The sequence below is a fragment of the Triticum urartu genome, chromosome 5A (genome assembly GCF_056163025.1).
Source record: "Triticum urartu cultivar PI428250 chromosome 5A, HENAU_Tu73, whole genome shotgun sequence".
Taxonomy (NCBI): domain Eukaryota; kingdom Viridiplantae; phylum Streptophyta; class Magnoliopsida; order Poales; family Poaceae; genus Triticum; species Triticum urartu.
The window spans coordinates 590613308-590621773 of record NC_141877.1 but is presented as its reverse complement, the minus strand read 5'-3'; positions in this window follow the sequence as shown (position 1 = coordinate 590621773).

Below are 8466 nucleotides of genomic sequence, written 5' to 3'. Positions count from 1 at the left end.
CGGAGTACCAGGAGGTTACCGGAACCCCCCGGGAGCTATATGGGCCTTAATGGGACTTAGTGGAAAAGAGAAGGAGCAGCCCATAGTGGGCCGCGCGCCCCTCCCCTCCCTTGGTCCGAATTGGACAAGGAGAGGGGGCCGGCCCCCCTCTCTCTTTTCCTCCCTCCGCGAGTCCTATTCCAACTAGGATTGGGGGGGGGGGAATCCTACTCCCAGAGGGAGTAGGACTCTCCTGGCGCGCCCTATGTGGCCGGCCAGCCTCCCCCCCTTTGGTCCTTTATATACTGAGGCAGGGGCACCCCAGAGACACACAAGTTGATCCACGTGATCTTATTCTTAGCCGTGTGCGGCGCCCCCAGCCACCATAGTCCTCGAAAATATTGTAGCGGTGCTTAGGCGAAGCCCTGCGGCAGTAGTACATCAAGATCGTCACCACGTCGTCGTGCTGACGGAACTCTTCCCCGACACTTTGCTGGATCGGAGTCCGGGGATCGTCATCGAGCTGAACGTGTGCTAGAACTCGGAGGTGTCGTAGTTTCGGTGCTTGATCGGTCGGGCCGTGAAGACGTACGACTACATCAACCAAACGCTTCCGTTGTCGATCTACCAAGGGTACGTAGATCACACTCTCCCCTCGTTGCTATGCATCACCATGATCTTGCGTGTGTGTAGGAATTTTTTTGAAATTACTACATTCCCCATCACCATCTTTGTGATCACTAGTCATCCAATCCCTAGTTTGTTAGGTTTTCGTATCCTCTGCTTCTTCGGCTTGTTCTTTTCGGTAGCGGCATCGGCGCCGGTACCTTTCCCGCCGGTATCTTCCCCGCCGGTACCTTCCCCGCCGGTCGCGGCGCCGCCATCGGTCTCGGCGCCGCAATCGGTGCCGGCGCCGTCGGTGTCGATGTCGGCGTCAGTACCATCATCGAGGCTGACCTGCAAACCTTGCTTAGCAGTCAAATAGTCGAGGTACTCTTGTTCACCCTCATAATCCATCTCGTCTGCATCTTGGTCAGAAGGCCCAGTTTCTTCGTTGTTCGACATGTTTCCTATGATTAAGTCTCCTCGTTTATTTTAAAAAGTATGATAGCACATATGCCTGTGCGTTGCAACGGGAGATAAAATAGTATGCAGTTAAAGTTAGTGAGAATTATATGTGCAAGCAAAACCCTATGTGCACACAAAGAAAAGAAACGATTAACTTCTCGGTTTCGCAGCGTGTGGAGGAATCAATCAGTTATTTTTTCATTCATTGATCGATGGTGTTTAAGAGTTTTGTTATGTCATCGTACGTCGGGGAGGAACCATGGGTTATTCAATCTATTTTTCCTTTCAATCCTTCCAATCCAGGGGACTTTAAAGTATGAAGTTTTTGAATATTCTAGGAAACATGAACAATATTTTAAATCTGGAATAGTTTTTTGAAAATAATGTACACTTTTTAAAACGCGAACAAAATATGAAAGGAAACATCTTTTTCAATTCACAAATATTTTCTGAAAACACCAATTCTTTTATAAAAACATTAACATTATTTGACTTTGTGAACATTTTTTAAAAAAGGAACATATGTTCAAAATTCGTAAGATTTTTAGAAAATGTGTATCTTTTATACAAAACATTATTTTTAATTATGAAAATTTCAGTAAAACAGAATATTTTTCGAATTTGGAGCATTTTTGAAATGCTATTTTCTTTTTAGACATCTCAAACTATTTTGAAAAGCAATAATTGTTTCTGAAAAAATGGGAACCTTTTTGCAAGTTTCGAATATTTTTTAAAAATAGCAAAAAAAATTGGAATTCTTAACATTTAAAAAAACAAATCTTAAGTCTGAACTTTTTCGAGAATTTTTTATTTATGAAATAAAATCTAAAATAAAAATAAACTTGGAAGGGAAAAAATAGATAGGAAAAAGAATAAAAATGGAAGTAAAACACAGAAATAAAGAAAATTGGGCCAGCCCATTATTGGTTGTCCTGTACGAAACTCCAACTAAAAACATGAAAATTATTTAAATCTGTGAACATTTTCTAAAAACAGGAACATGTGTTGAAAATTCAAAAAAAATAGAAAATATGTATCTTTTTTAAACGAACATTATTTTTTATTATGAAAATTTCACAAAAATAAGAATATTTTTCGACTGTGGACCATTTTTAAATGCTATTTGATTTTTAGATATCTCGAACAATTTTGAAGAAATATTTTCTAAAAAAATGGGAAACTCTTTGCAAGTTCGGAATATTTTTTAAAATAGTAACAAAATTTTTGAATTTTGAACATTTTCAAAAAAAAATAATTCGGAACATTTTTGAGGATTTTTAAATTTAAGAAATAAATTCTAAAAGGAAAATAAACTTGGATGAGAAAAAAGAGATACGAAACTAAGAATGAAAATAGAAGTAAAACACAAAAAAAGAAAAATTGGCCAGCTCAATATTGGTTGTCCGGTGGGAAACTCAACTATTTATCGCCCTGTGTGGAAAATAGAATTTTCCCAAGTGCGTGGGCAGAAAAATACGTGGGCTGGCTTTGCTGGGCCATAGCGTGCGGCCCACGTACGGAAATTCTTTTTCTAGCTGACAAACATATACAAATTTAGTACCACCTAGGATATAGGAAACAAAATTATTTTTAGGGGTGAACGGATGAAAAAATTGGCGAAACGCATCTTGCTTTATTAGTAGGTATAGAACAAAAGAAAAATGACATAAAAAAGAAATCTATGTTTGCCAAAAAGAAAACTATCATGCCAAAATTCACGGAAAATTTCGGCATGACCTTTGCTAAAAAAGGACATATCGAGCGCCTGAAATTCACCGGAACGGAAATGAATCAACATTCCGGCGTAACATAGGCCACTCGGATCATTTACCCTGCACATAATCATCATTTTTCAAATATGACATGTCCAAAACTAAATAAACCTAGCTAAATTCATAACTAAATAGATAACCTAATTAACCTACTGCCATAACTAAAACCTAAGTAAATTAACCGAAGAACCCTAGCTAGCAGAGAGAGGAGGAGTGCTGGGCGGGGGGGGGGGGGGGGTTACAGAGGGTGCAGGGGCGAGCAGGGAGGCCCGACGACGGCCGAGGTTGGGTAGAGAGGAAGCAAAGGAGGGAAGCGTCGCACGTCGGGGTCGGGGGCGAGTGCCGGGTGATGAAGCTATGTACCTAGGGTAGGGTCATGGATCTGTCCAAGATACCCTCCCCAAGGACATCTCTAAAGGAACCAGAAGCGGTCGAAGCAAAATCATCATCCACTCGACCATGAAGCTATGTTCCACTCGACAGTATAGAAGACACTCGACTATGTGAACAACCACTCGACGATGCGAGAAACCACTCGGAGTGTAGAAGGCCTAACGTCACTCAGGATGACAACGGTCGGTCATTCACTCTGTAACCTTAAAGTTCATTTATATCTCTTTATTACTAGCATTACCAGCAATGCCCTGCCTTAATGTACATTGAACCCTTTGTAACGTGGGCTGGCTGGGGTCCTGGCGCACTCTATATAAGCCACCCCCTCCTCCGGGACAAGGGTTCACACCCTTTGTAATTCACACGCATATATCCAATTGACCGCCTTCGGGCTCCGAGACGTAGGGTTGTTACTTCCTCCGAGAAGGGCCTGAACTCGTAAAACTCGCGTGTACAACTCCTCCATAGCTAGGATCTTGCCTCTACATTCCTACCCCCTATTCTACTGTCAGGCTTAGAACCACGACAGTTGGCGCCCACCGTGGGGCAGGCGTCTTAGCGACTTGTTGGAGAAGTTGCGATTTTTCCGATCCCCTTCATTGTGGTTTCAGGCGGAGGTTTGGCTGAGGGCCGCAAGATCCGTCTCGGCGCGCTCGTGTTTGTCGCCGACGACTCCGCTTGGCTTCAGGAGGCTCCACTCGACGTCGACGCACTCCCCACCCTTGGGGCGACACACTTTCGCGCGTGCGTCCGCGCGTCCTCCTGCGGCAGCCGTCGACCCAGTATCAGTCGGCTCCAGCAGCTTTCACCCTCCCTGTGGCCCACCGGAGCAAACGTTCCGGTCGGTCGAGGCTTCAGCGGTGGGTGAGGCATGCGGTGGCTCGCCAGTCGGCCACCCCTCAAGTCGCGGCAATCGAACCCGACGAAACTCTCTACGACCTGTTCGATCTGTCGACGGGCTCCGTAGAGACTGCATCCGAGTGCGACAGCAGCGACCCAGTGGCAGAAGTTTTGATGGTCAATGGACCACGCAGTCCTCCTGGCTTCACCCGTGAAGACGGAGGTGATGGGGACGGTGATCCGTCGCGCGTTCATGAAGAGTACCGCCCCGAACCCCTCTCTTCGCAGCAGAGGGAGGAATTTCGCCGCCGGAACATGGATGCACTGCATACTCCTATAGTTGGAGAAACCCCTGAGGCCCTGGCCTTGGAGCAGGCGCGCCTGGCCAACTTGGCTGAGCGCACTCGACTGGAGAACCTCCAGCGCGCACTCGACGATCGCGCTCGGGAGCGTGCTCCCGAATCCAGTCGACGCCAACTTTTTCCGCCTCCGACTCAGGTATACCGAACCCCGATCCAGAATCTAGCAGCTGCTGCCCGGATAGCGGAGTCGATCCAACCTTCCCAGTCAGAATCTGGCCGAGGTTTGGTGCAGATCCGAGCTTTGCTCCGGGCGGCGGGAGAACAGAATACAGCCGTATCTCAGTCGTGGAATAGGATCCATAGCAGATCCGTGGTTGCAAACACAGTTCAGTCGGCTCACAGCCCAATATCGCCCCCGAGGCGTGAGGGACGTGGAGATCGACGAGATTAGTATAGAAACCGTGAGCAGTATGATCACCGAGTCGATCACGATGATCGTCGTCGAGTGCCCACGCCTCCCCCAAGGAGTGGGTCATATGTGCCTCGGCAACATGATGACAGGCACCCTCACAGTGTTGGGTGAGGGATTCCAGTCGACCCCAGGGAGCCAGGCTTTGATGCGAGATCTATTCTCGTTCAGGGCTTGGTCAACAGAAACATAGCTCATCGAGAGGGCCATGACAGGGATCCGCAAACCAACAACAGGGTGCATGTCTCAGGTCCAGAGTGCTTCAGCAGAGCCATCAGGGCTACAGTGATTCCTCCCAACTTCAGGTTGGCGACTGGAGTCAGTAAGTTCACTAGTGAGTCCAAGCCTGACACTTGGCTTGAAGACTACCGAGTGGCTGTCCAGATTGGTGCACTACAAAAAAAATACACTTCCGTGATGATACGTTTTTGTCACAGTAGGTTGCTTTTTTTGTCATGCATGTAGATCCATGACAAATTTATGACAATCAAGATAGTCATACTTGTGCTGTCGTAGAAGTGTTCCATGACATTACCAAAATTATCATCACGGAAGTGTCCACTTCCATGACAATAAATCGCGCATCACAGAAGTGCTTTCGTCAAGGGTGACCGACACGTGGCATCCATCGTAACGGAACGCCGTTAAGCTATCGGGTCGGGTTTTGGATCCGATAACCCGTTAACAGCCCCGACCAATGGGAAGTTTCCACGTGTAAAATCATCATTGGCTAGAGGAAACACGTGTCGGCTCATCGTTGGGACAGATGTCATCCACTCACTGGACAGAAGGCGCCTATGATACGTCGACACGTGGCACGGCCCAACAGTGGCCCATTCCTGTGAAAAGGCCGACCCATTTGACTTGGTCAAAAGTTGGCGGGCTGGCCCATGGAAAGCCTGTTAACGGCATGTTCGCATATAGCCCATTTACAGCCCGCTAACCCAAGGCCCGTTACGCACTATTCGAATTAGGCCCAGTAGCGTCATCTGGGCCGTCCAATATGATTCCATCCCGTTTTCACTTCTGGCCCATGTATAGCCCATGACGTTTTTCGGCCCATATGAGGCCCTTTGTAACTCTTGGCCCATTAGCGGCCCGTGCTGAAACTGACCCGTAATGAACAGTGTATCACTTTACACCCATTAACGGCCCGTGGTGAAACTGGCCCGTAATGAACAATGTATCACTTTATACCCATTAACGGCCCGTTATTCCGTTGGGTCGTCTCCAGCCCATGTTATCTTTCGGCCTTCTCAGAGCCCATTTATTCTTGGGCTCATTTCCAGCATTCGTTTACTTACGGCCCGTTACTGTCATTTTCTGCTTGTGGGCCAAATTCAGCCTGTGGTTACAGTCGGCCCGTTTGTGGTTCGTTAATACGTTGGGCCGTTTTCATAGCGTCATCAAATACGGCCTATTAACGATGGCCCGTTATGGTCGGCCCATGAACGGACGATCCCAACTCTAGCCCATTTACGACCAGAATGCGGTCTGTTTGGTCCATGTTTGGCCAATCGATCATACGGCCCGTATAAGGCCCATTGATGATACGGCCAGTAGAAGGCCCATTGATGATACGACCCGTAGAAGGCCCATTTTTTCTACGGCCCGTAGAAGGCCCACTGTTTCTACGGCCCGTAGAAGGCCCACTGTTTCTACGGCCCATAGAAGGCCCACTGTTTCTATGGCCCGTAGAAGGCCCACTGTTTCTATGGCCTGTAGGAGGCCCAGTGTCACTATAGTAAATATTAGCTCATGGTTATTGTGGCCTAGTTTAAAAAAATAGGTTATTGCAACCACTAGCAAACCGCAGAAAAAGAACTGCACTGACTACAAGCAAACAAATAAACAAGACAACAAGGAAATAAATAAGCAAGCAACTTACACTAGGCTATCACGGCTATTGCACATATTACATCCACTGGGCATCAAGGTTCACCACCAGTGCAAATATAGGGAACACAGCAGCATATAAACGCCGCTGCAAAACAAGTCCGGAACTGAAACCACTTCAGAAGAGCTCAAGAAACAATATCCTGGGTACCCATAATGCTGGCAAGATGCTTAGCAAGCTTATTAAGTTTCTCTTATTTGGCGCTTAAGTCCTCCAGCGCTTGCTGTTGCACCAGAAAGTATGCATCTGAATTCTGTAGGGACTTCCTCAGTCCTTTGGCTTCCTATCGCATAACATCTGATCGATGTCTTTCAACTTGAAGTTGAGACTCAAGAAGCCGAACTGACTCAGGCAATGAGTTCGAAGAGCTGGTGCCAGCAGTGGTAGCCAGTAACTCGAACACTACATCAACACAGGACTTTGGGGTTGTCTCAGTGTCTTCAGTATAGTTTTTATCAGCTTTCTTGGAGACCAACAGGGATGTCTCACTATCTTGAACCTTATCTGCATTACTTCCTTTACCATTGCATAACAGGGTACTCTTCTCGAATATTTTATCCGCGTTCTAAAAGAGAAACAAACAAACACATCTCAGGTTTACAATGTAGTATATGAAACTCATTTTGGTAAACCAGTTCAGTAGTAAGGTGGACATGATAACAGCATGAAACAAACATATATCTATGTAGTATGGTCATTGTATGGTCTATATCATTCTAGTTTATGTTGCCAAATGAAGATAGATACAGTTCAAATCATATCTATTTAAGACAAAGCAGCATAGACTGAATATAAGTGTGGGAAACTACACAACAATAACAACACTTGTAATGTGCATGGCATGAGAACATAACTGTTTATTCAATTGAAACTGAAATCAACATAGAGCAAGTTACAACAGCAAACAGCCAAACACGTTGAAGAAACAGGTTTAAAACATACCTATTGCGCCATTGGAGTTTTAATTGCATCCTTCAAATTTGAAATTAGTTGGTATCAGTAAATACAGTGATGCAAGAGCAAAGTAGTATGAACCATAGCTACGGAACCTGACCTGAGAACAATTCTTCTTCTGCTTTAAGCGTTGACTTCGGGTTCGGAGTGGTGGTCCTCGTGATTTGGGCACTGCAGTTGCCTTACTAACTGCTCGTGTTTGGGTGCTCTGTGGTGGAGACGGTGCTGTGTCAACGGGAACTGGGTGTCTATCTGCTGGGGTTGGGGTTAGAAGGGGTGTAGCTGGTTCTCTGAACAACTGGGTAGGGGTACAATCTGCATGAGTGTGGGTTATGTGTGGTGGGGCTGGTTCTTGGGCAAGTACAACCGTGGTTCTGTCTGCATCAATAGGTATCACGATCTTTTCTGAAGACCGTGTTTTTACTCCCATAGATACTGCCATCACTCCCTCCAATTGAAATGGCTGATAAACAAGAAAAGTAATTGAATGTACAGACATTGTAAGATAGACAGGTGCAATGGATAGTAGGGAAGAAAACAGGGCATGAAATAATTCACATTTATGTTGTCTAAGCAAACAGAATAGCAGGACATAATTTCACATATATGATGGCTAATTAAACAGGATAGCATGACACAATTTCACATGTATGATGGCTAACTAAACAAGATAGAATGACATACTTCAAAATATGATGACTATGTAAACAGGATGACATGATATAACTATACGATGTGTCTATTAAAGTGGTTGGCATGCCATAAATCACAAACATGCCGTCGATGGAAACA